We start from the raw sequence: 9,970 nt of genomic DNA on the forward strand, positions 1-9,970 counted from the left end.
AGATCCTGCTCCTACTGAAGTTAATGACAAAAATCTCCATTTACTTTTATAGTGCGGGATCAGCCCACCTCACCCTCCAGAACCTCAACCCTGAATTCTCATCTGGTTCTTTGTCACATGGGCCAAATCCTTCAAAGGTGCTAAATACTGGCAATATGAACTGATTTTAGCAGGAGTTGCATGCACTTGGCCCCACAACATTCCACATTAAAACCATAGGGGGTGGATAATGTTACAAGAATAGCCTTCCTGGGTTTCTCCCTGAAGATTCTATTGGGGCAGTGAAGCCCATTTCTTCTGTTCCCTCCCCCAGTCCTGAATAGTCTTCAGGGCTTGCCCCATTTCAAGTCAATGGAGCTGTGAAAATGTACACAGGCTGATAATCTGCACCTATGTTTTTCACTTAATCTTCTCCGCACTATTAAAGAGCAGTTATGGTCATTAGTATTTCTCATTTATATTGCAGTGGCACCCAGAGGGGATATTATAATCTGTATAATAAGATTCCAGGACTGTCACTCTGTCTGTCACTCTGAAGCCTAAGCCAAAAATGCCTAGAGAGTCAGTGTGAAGAGATGGGAATAGCTACAAGCCTGGCTGAGAGCTCATTTTGTTTAGACTATCACCAGGTTGAATCATCACTGGGATTTGCATCTGTTAGTATCCAATCTTAAGTTATCAGCTTGTCACAGGTCCTAGCAGGCGCTGCTTCCTGGCCACCTATTAGGACGGACTGTGAGGGGAACCCAAGCCTCTGACGCTCTGGATCCCTGGGGTGTTCGAAGTTTCTGGAGCCTGGAGTCCAGCCACTTCCCCAATGTCAGGGTCCCTAGACACGTTCTTTGGGCACAGACCTTCTTCCATCTGGCACTCTCCTATGAGTGACGGAACCTGCTCTCCAGCCGCCTAGCCACTCTGGCGCAGTGCTCATCCCTCAAACTCCCCAGTACTGAGATGCATCCCTCTCTCAGAACTCCACCCAAAAGGTGTGACACTTCTGGCTTACAGTTTAACTCTCTCAGAGGCATGCAGTAGTTGTGAAGCAGTCAACACACACACACACACACAGTCATTGCCCAGTCTAATATCTTTATGCTTGTTATATTTAATCATGTAAAGCACAAGAGAGGACAGATCACACAAAACAATACAACATCCTAAATGCAATGTCCCTCACTAGCAAACCCTACCCCTGGGAGTTCTTGCGGGATCTTATGTGCTCTGTCAGGCAGGCAAGGCAGGGTCCTCCGCCCCTCTTGCCTACCCTGCCCCTCTGTTTTCAAAATGGCTGCCACTCTATAGTTCAGGGCTAGGGACTGGACAGCACACAGCAACTGTGAGGACAGAACAGCAGAGACACTGTGAAAGCTGACTGGGAAAAATGAGGGGGAGCAGAAGGCAGATTATGGCATTGCAGGGGAATAGGGTACAGTGGTATGTGGGGGCAGAAGGGAACTTGAGGGGGTACAGAGGACAATGATGGCATGAGAGATGGAGTGATTGGATGGCAGCTCCCCAACCTGGGGGTAGTGCTGGGTAAGAAGTGTCCCCTCCGAGTAGCCAGGGGAAGGCAGTATCATAGTTGTTGCCAACTCTCAAACTGACGGCAAGTCAAAGGATTTTGGTGCCTGAAGGAGGAGCCATCATGATAACACAAGAAGTTGCACCAATCCCACAATAATGTATTGTACATCTGTTCCTGTGTGTGTATCCACAGTCATATCTGTTTACTTTTCTGACTAAGGGTATGTCTACACTACGGGATTAATCTGAATTTACAGAATTCAAATTTTGGAAACAGATTGTATAAAGTCGAATGTATGCAGCCACACTAAGCACATTAATTCGGTGGTGTGCGTCCATATACCGGGGCTAGTGTCCATTTCCGGAGCGTTGCACTGTGGGTAGTTATCCCATAGCTATCCCATAGTTCCCACAGTCTCCCCCGCCCATTGGAATTCTGGGTTGAGATCCCAGTGCCTGATGGGGCAAAAAACATTGTTGCTGGTGGTTCTGGGTACAGCCTCACCCCTCCCTCCATGAAATCAATGGCAGACAACTGTTTCACGCCTTTTTTCCTGGGTGAACACTGCAGAAGCCATATCACAGCAAGCATGGAACCCACTCACCTCAAGACAGCAGTCATGAACATTGTAAACACCTCGCGCATTCTCGTGCCGTTTATGCTGAACCAGGACCTGAAAAATGAGGCGAGGAGGAGGCGGCGACGGCAGCGCAGCGACAAGAATGATGAGGACATGGACATGGACATGGACACAGAATTCTCTCAAACCGCGGGCCCTGGTGCGTTGGAGATCATGTTGTTAATGGGGCAGGTTCTATCCGTGGAACGCCGATTCTGAGCCCGGGAAACAAGCACAGACTGGTGTGACCGCATAGTGTTGCAGGTGTGGGACGATTCCCAGTGTCTGCGAAACTTTCGCATGCGTAAGGGCACTTTCATGGAACTTTGTGACTTGCTGTCCCCTGCCCTGAAGCGCCAGAATACCAAGATGAGAGCAGCCCTCACAGTTGAGAAACAAGTGGCGATAGCCCTGTGGAAGCTTGCAAAGCCAGACAGCTACTGGTCAGTCGGGAAACAATTTGGAGTGGGCAAATCTACTGTGGGGGCTGCTGTGATGCAAGTAGCCAAAGCAATCACTGAGCTGCTGCTACAAAAGGTAGTGACTCTGGGAAATGTGCAGGTCATAGTGGATGGCTTTACTGCAATGGGATTCCCTAACTGTGGTGGGGCGATAGATGGAACCCATATCCCTATCTTGGCACCGGAGCACCAGGGTACCCAGTACATAAACCACAAGGGTTACTTTTCAATGGTGCTGCAAGCACTGGTGGATCACAAGGGACGTTTCACCAACATCAACGTGGGCTGTCCGGGAAGGGTTCATGACGCTCGTGTCTTCAGGAACACTACTCTGTTTAAATGGCTGCAGCAAGGGACTTACTTCCCGGACCAGAAAATAACCGTTGGGGATGTTGAAATGCCAATAGTTATCCTTGGGGACCCAGCCTACCCCTTAATGCCCTGGCTCATGAAGCCATACACAGGCAGCCTGGACAGGAGTCAGAAGCTGTTCAACTACAGGCTGAGCAAGGGCAGAATGGTGGTGGAATGTGCATTTGGACGTTTAAAAGGTCGCTGGCGATCGTTACTGACTCAGTCAGACCTCAGCCAGACCAATATCCCCATTGTTATTTCTGCTTGCTGTGTGTTCCACAGTCTCTGTGAAAGTAAAGGGGAGACTTTTATGGCGGGGTGGGAGGCTAAGGCAAATCGCCTGGCTGCTGATTACACACAGCCAGACACCAGGGCGATTAGAAGAGCACACCAGGAAGCGCTGCGCATCAGAGAAGCTTTGAAAACCAGTTTCATGACTGGCCAGGCTACAGTGTGAAATTTCTGTTTGTTTCTCCTTGATGAAAACCTGCCCCCTTTATTGACTCATTCGCTGTAAGGAACCCACCCTCCCCCTTCGATCACAGCTTGCTTTCAAGGTAAATAAAGTCACTATCATTTAAAAATCATTTATTCTTTATTAATTGATTATAAAAAGAGGGAGAGAACCCAGGTGGGGTTTGGGAGGAGGATCAGTGGGAAGGAAAAGGCCACTAAAAAAAGGTTAAAAAAATGACAGCCTTTTGCTTGGGCTGTCCACTGGGGTGGAATGGAAGGGTGCACGGAGCCTCCCCCCCCCCCCCCCCCCCCTTCCCGGCCGGGGGGGGGGGGCGGGGGGGGGGGGGAAGGGGGGGGGGGGGGGGCCCCCCCCCCCCCCCCCCGCATTCTTACAGGCCTGGGTGAGGAGGCTATGGAACATGGGAAAGGGGCAGAGGGGTTATACAGGGGCTGTAGCGCCAGTCTGTGATCCTGCTGCCGTTCCTGAAGCTCCACCAGATGCCGGAGCATGTCTGTTTGCTCACGCAGCAGCCCAGCGTTGCATCCTGCTTCCTCTGATCTTCCTGCCGCCACCTCTCATCTTGAGCGTCTCTCCTCTCCTCACGTTGGTCCCTCCTGTCCTCACGTTCACTGGCATCTTTCCTATACTTTGAAACCGTGTTCTTCCACTCATTCAGATGAGCTCTTTCACTGCGGATGGATTCCATGATTTCCACGAACATCTCATCTCGCGTCCTCTTTTTCCAATGCCTTATCTGAGATAGCCTTCGGGACAGAGGAGGGAGGCTTGAAAAATTTACAGCTGCTGGAGGGAGGGAAAAAAGGAGAGAATTTTTTAAAAAGATACATTTTACAGAACAATGCTTGTACTCTTTCACGGTGAACAACACTATTCACATTACATAGCACATGTGATTTCTGTTCAAGGTCGCATTTTGCCTCTTAATATTGAGTGCCTGTGGCTTTGCTGCTAGAGATCACAGACGCAGGTCCGGGCAACAGAATTCGGCTTGCATGCGGCCATGGTAAGCCATTGTCTTTCGGCTTCTGCGCCCTCCTTTCCCACATACCAAGCAAAGCCCATTGAGTGCTGTGGTTTTCCAGTTAACCTTCAGCAGCAGAAAACAAACAAACCCCCACCCCATCCAATTCTCTGGATGATCGCTTCATCCCTCCCCCCACCGCGTGGCTGGTATCAGGGAAGATCCCTGCAGGAACCAAACTAACACACACACACACACACACCCGCCATGAATTCTCTGGGATGATCGCTTTACTCCTCCCCCCACCGCGTGGCTGGTAGCAGGGAAGATCCCAACTAGCCAAACGCGAAAAGCTGAGGTCCAATTCCCCCCCCCCCCCCCCCCCCGCGCACTTGGCTAACTGCAGGGAAGGATTTCTTTTCAGCCACAGGCAAACAGCCCAGTAGGAACGGCCACCTCTGTCCTCTTAATTAAATTCCCATATTTCAACCAGGTTACCATGAGCCATATCACTCTCATGAGGATTACACAGTGAGATAAAGAATGGATGTTGCTTGAATGCCAGCAAACACCAGGACCATACGCTGCCAGGCTTTGTCATGCAATGATACCAAATTACTTGCTACTAGCATGGCGTGGTCAAGTGTCCTACCATGGAGGACAGAATAAGGCTGCACTGCCCAGAAACCTTGTGGAAAGGCTTTTGGAGTACCTCCAGGAGAGCTTCATGGAGATGTCTCTGGAGGATTTCCACTCCATCCCCAGACACGTTAACAGACTTTTCCAGTAGCTGTACTGGCCGCGAATGCATCCAAGTCCTCAGGGCAAATTAATCATTAAAAAACGCTTGGTTTTAAAACAAGTTTTACATTTTAAAAGGTAAACTCACCTGAGGTCCCTTCCATGGGGTCATGGTCTTGGATACTGGCTTGGGAGGAGACTTCAGTCAGGCTGAGAAAAAGATCCTGGCTGTTGGGGAGAACGGAGTGCTGTGTGCTCTCCGCAAGCTCGTCATCGTCGTCCTCCTCCTCCTCTTCCCCGCCTGCAGAATCCTCAGGTGTGGCTGATGAGATTACTCCCACCTCGGAATCCACGGTCAGAGGTGGGGTAGTGGTGGTGGCCCCCCCCCAGAATTGCATGCAGCTCGGCGTAGAAGCGGCATGTCCACGGCTCTGACCCAGAGCGACCATTTGCCTCCTTTGTTTTTTGATAGGCTTGTCTGAGCTCCTTGACTTTCTATTGTGGCCTCTTTCCATCATGCCCTTGGAGATTTTTTCAAAAGTTTTGGCATTTCGTCTTTTCGAACGAAGTTCTGCCAGCACTGAATCCTCTCCCCATATAGCGATCAGATCCAGTACTCCCGTACGGTCCATGCTGGTGCTCTTTTTCGATTATTGGCCTGCATGGTTACCTGTGCTGATGAGCTCTCTGTGATCACCTGTGCTCTCCATGCTGGGCAAACAGGAAATAAAATTCAAATGTTCGCGGGGCTTTTCCTGTCTACCTGGCCAGTGCATCCGAGTTCAGATTGCTGTCCAGAGCGGTCACAATGGTGCACTGTGGGATAGCTCCCAGAGGTCAATACCATCGAATTGTGGCCACACTACCCTAATTTGAAATGACAATATCGATTTCGGTGCTACTCCACTCGTCGGGGAGGAGTACAGAAATCGATTTAAAGAGACTTCTATGTCGAAATAAATAGCTTCGTTGTGTGGACAGGTGCGGGTTAATTCGATTTAACGCTGCTAAATTCGAATTAAACTCATAGTGTAGACCAGGCCTAAAATGTGGGTTTTAGACTGGTTTTTAACTCCTGTTAGCAGAATGGGCTCGATTCTACTCTAGCTGGTGCATTAGTAATAGAATTGATACCTGTAGTTCAACACATAGAACCTTTATTTCTGTTGATGTGTAAGCCAAAAAGAACACAAAGTACCTCTCTGATCCCAGGGTGGACTGACTGAGCTGACCCTCATGCTTTAGAATATAAACTAACTGAGAGGGCGGGGGAGAGAAGTGAAGGATTGAAAATTCCCTTCCAGGCAGGTTATTCCATAACTGTGCTTTATGTGGTTCTGTGCACTTCCTTGTGGAGCAGCTAGTGCTCGCCCCTGCCAGAAACAGGATACTGGACTTGACCAACCATGGTGTGACAAATCCTGTGTCACAGGGAATAATTAGTGTATTGTGCACCAGCATATTTGTTAAAACAGAAGTAAACCTTTCGAGTGTGTTTAAAGTACTATGTGTTGAGGATTAAAGAAGCAAAAACCAAGAGCAGGAAGTAAGCAGTGTTGTAGCCTTGTTGGTCCCAGGATATTAGAGAGACAAGTGGGTGAGGTAATAGCTGTTATTGGACCAACTTCTGTTGGTGAGGGAGACAAGCTTTTGAGCACATTTCCCAGACCCGAAGATCTCTGTATAAGCTCAAAATCTTGTCTGTCTCACCAACAGAAGTCGGACCAATAAAAGGTATTACCTCACCCCCAACTTGTCTGTGTAGGAGTCAAAAGTGTCAATCCAACACCATTGCACCTCTCCTTCCTCGGAGCGTAGGCAGAGCAAGTATGCTCTGACAAACTTTAGATATACATGCCTACTCTGTGAGCCATTGTCTGTGGGAACTATGGGGTAAAGTGCATCCCCATGGACACACAAATGCCTCGTCTACACATAGTTTTTGTACTGGTATAACTAGGTCAGTTAGGAAGGGTGATTTTTTGTTTAGTTAGATCAGTACAGTTAAAGCACTACACATTTCTAGTGTAGACAAGGCCTAAGTAGCAGTCTCTGTGCTTCCTCAAGAACTGTGATTATCCCTGGCCTTTGTGCACAAGTTGTTGGGTGGCCCCAAACTCTTCTCCCTCAGCCCTCCCCACAAGGATCAAGAATAGCCCAGCTGCTGGATTTTGAGGTGGGGGAAAGTGTTTCTATTCTTTGGTGAAAAATCCAAATGGAAAATGAAAGGGGACCCAGGAGTCAGCTCTGGGTATTTCCTATCTCTGTGAGGCCCTGATGCATGAGGCCTCCTGTCTCCATGGAGACAAATCTGTGATGTGCAAGGTATTGTCTCCAATATCCCTGGAAAGTGTCACTGTATGATGTGCAAGAAGGAAAAGGTAATGCCTGCTGGGAGGGGTGATGCACCCTATCTTCCTGGGGCAGGAAAAAACAGAGAGAAGAGAATTTACTGTGAGGCTCAGGCCCCCCCAGGACAACAGTAAAGGAAAGGGGTGGGCAGCACCAGCAGCACCAGAGGATGCTGCTGCATCTCACAGTTCTAAAGGAGGTGTCCTGTGAGTACGGCCTGCTCCGTGTCCTCTCGGACCAGATGGCAGGGAATGGGACAGAAGTGAAGGATCATTGTACCCATTTCAGCTCAGAGATGGTGTTTTTGCCATGTGAGCTGAGACAGGCCCTCTGCTGCCGCCTCAAGACTATACTGACTCTGCCTTCTGTTCTCCACATTCCCACCTGTCCCCTGGGGCATTCAGAAAGTCGATGCCAGCAGTGATGTGGGGCAACTGCAGCCTCTGGGAGACTGGCCCAGCTGCACGGGGCCCAGAGTTTACTGGTAATTGTAAGAGAGACACTAGGCTCTTTCTGCACAGGAGACGGCAGTAGGAGCTGTCAGTGCCCAGAGATTGCAGCTACTGCACCAACACTGACCCCATTCAGCCACCCACATTGCATGCCATTGCCATCCCTATGGTTGTGCTCCATTATTCTGATATGCTGGATATCAGGGGCAAGAAATTCAGTGAGTATCCACTCAAGGCTGCTATGTACCTCCCCATGAGGCCCAGCCTAGACTACAGCATGGCAATCCTTTTCATCTTGGCAATGGGCACCGACATGATTGGTGGCTACTGGGCAGAGCTTGTGGTGGCAGTAAAACCTCAGCACACAGAGCACCAGGATGAAGAGGACGAAGAATACAGTGACAAAGCGGTTGACTGCACCCTCACCATGATCTGTGTTACCATAGCAACATCCTCCTCGCTGCTACGCTTCTCTATTGCTTCCACAATCACTTTGTGGGTGTCGTGATTGGGATATTCTGCTGCATTTCCTCCAAAGCTCTCTACAGTTGCCTCTCTCCTTTTGTGAGAAGAATCCCACTTGGAGAATGCAAGATCCACTTGCCCTGTTTACACAAGAGCACACAAGTTCGGATGCTTCTGAAAGCATCTTGCAGCTCCATCACTCTGCTCTGGTGGGTTTTCCAAAATGAGGACCGGTGGGCATGGATCCTACAGGATGCTCTAGGTGTGGCCTACTACCTCTTCATGATCAAATCCATCCACATGCCTACTATGAAGAATTGCACCTTTTATGTATTGGCTTTTCTGGTGGCTGATGTGCTTTACATATTCATCTCTCCATTCCTAGCCCAATCTCGGGGGAGTATTATGGAGGTAGCAGCTCTCCACCTCTCAGACTCTGCCATAAATGAAAAGATTTCATTTGGTACTGAAGGTTCCCAATTTAAACTCCTCTCCATTGGATCTCTGTGGCAAGGCATGCAAGATCCTAGGATTAGTGGATATCCTCAGTCCATGTTTCCTTGTAACATACTGCCACAAATTTGATATTCAGGTACAGTCATCCAAAGTCTATTATGTTGCTAGCACTATAACTTATGGCATTGGTCTTCTAGGAACCTTTGGTGTCAGGGCATTGCTACAGATAGGCCAACCAGCTCTACTGTATTTGGTGCCCTGTATGCTTATCACTAGCCTTTTTGTTGCTCTTTGGTGCCAGAAGCTCACATTATTCTGGACAGATCGTGGCTTTGAGAAGAACCTACCTTATCTCCCTTTGGAGAAGGCTCCTGCCAGTTATCCACATTTCTCAAATAATTCTACGCACCAACATCTCAACAAGAGAGAGAGATCAAGAAAAGACCGATCCCATACTCAGCTGAAAAAGACCACAGAAATGAAGATCACACAAGTGAGCTCAGTTCCATGCCGTACACAGAAGAACCAACCAGCCAAACTGGGGGTGACCGTGTGCAAGAAATCTTCTGAGCAGAAAAGAGCAAACTGAACTAGATAATGCAACTCACTGGATTTGATCATATGATCACAAACATCAACATCCCTCATCATGTGTGTGAAATAGAGGATGATTTAAAAGGTTTCTCATCTATGATTGTCAGTGATCATTTTAGTGGCCATTGCCTTCTTGTTTTCTATGTCATTTTCCAGGTTTTAACTAAGGCAGCAAGCCGGGAAGGAAATTACAGAAGCTCTAGCACTATCAGCAGCAAGTATTACCCCTCTCCCCCCACCACAAAAGGGTCTGTGCTCCCCTCCAAAATTGAAGGATTCCACAACTGTGGTTTCATGGGTTCCAAAGATCAGCTGTTGGTACCATAGGGAACAATAGGGGAAAAGTGACAGAACTCCGGCCCTTGCAATCATGTTACCTTTTCATAGCTAGCTACATCAGGCAAAAGGCCAAGAATCTTGCTAAAAACAAACAAACCTGAAGTTATTGTTTACATTTATCAGCCCTCAAAATTAGGGAGGGGTATTGTGGCCATAGATTTCACAGACTCCAA

At 48.6% G+C, this 9,970-nt stretch overlaps 1 pseudogene; it reads left to right on the forward strand.

The window, feature by feature from the left end:
- The first annotated feature begins 7,660 nt into the window (after window positions 1-7,660).
- On the forward strand, window positions 7,661-9,453 carry LOC117879645 (annotated as a pseudogene).
- Window positions 9,454-9,970: the final 517 nt, after the last annotated feature.

The sequence above is a fragment of the Trachemys scripta genome, chromosome 6 (genome assembly GCF_013100865.1).
Source record: "Trachemys scripta elegans isolate TJP31775 chromosome 6, CAS_Tse_1.0, whole genome shotgun sequence".
Classification (NCBI taxonomy): Eukaryota; Metazoa; Chordata; order Testudines; family Emydidae; genus Trachemys; species Trachemys scripta.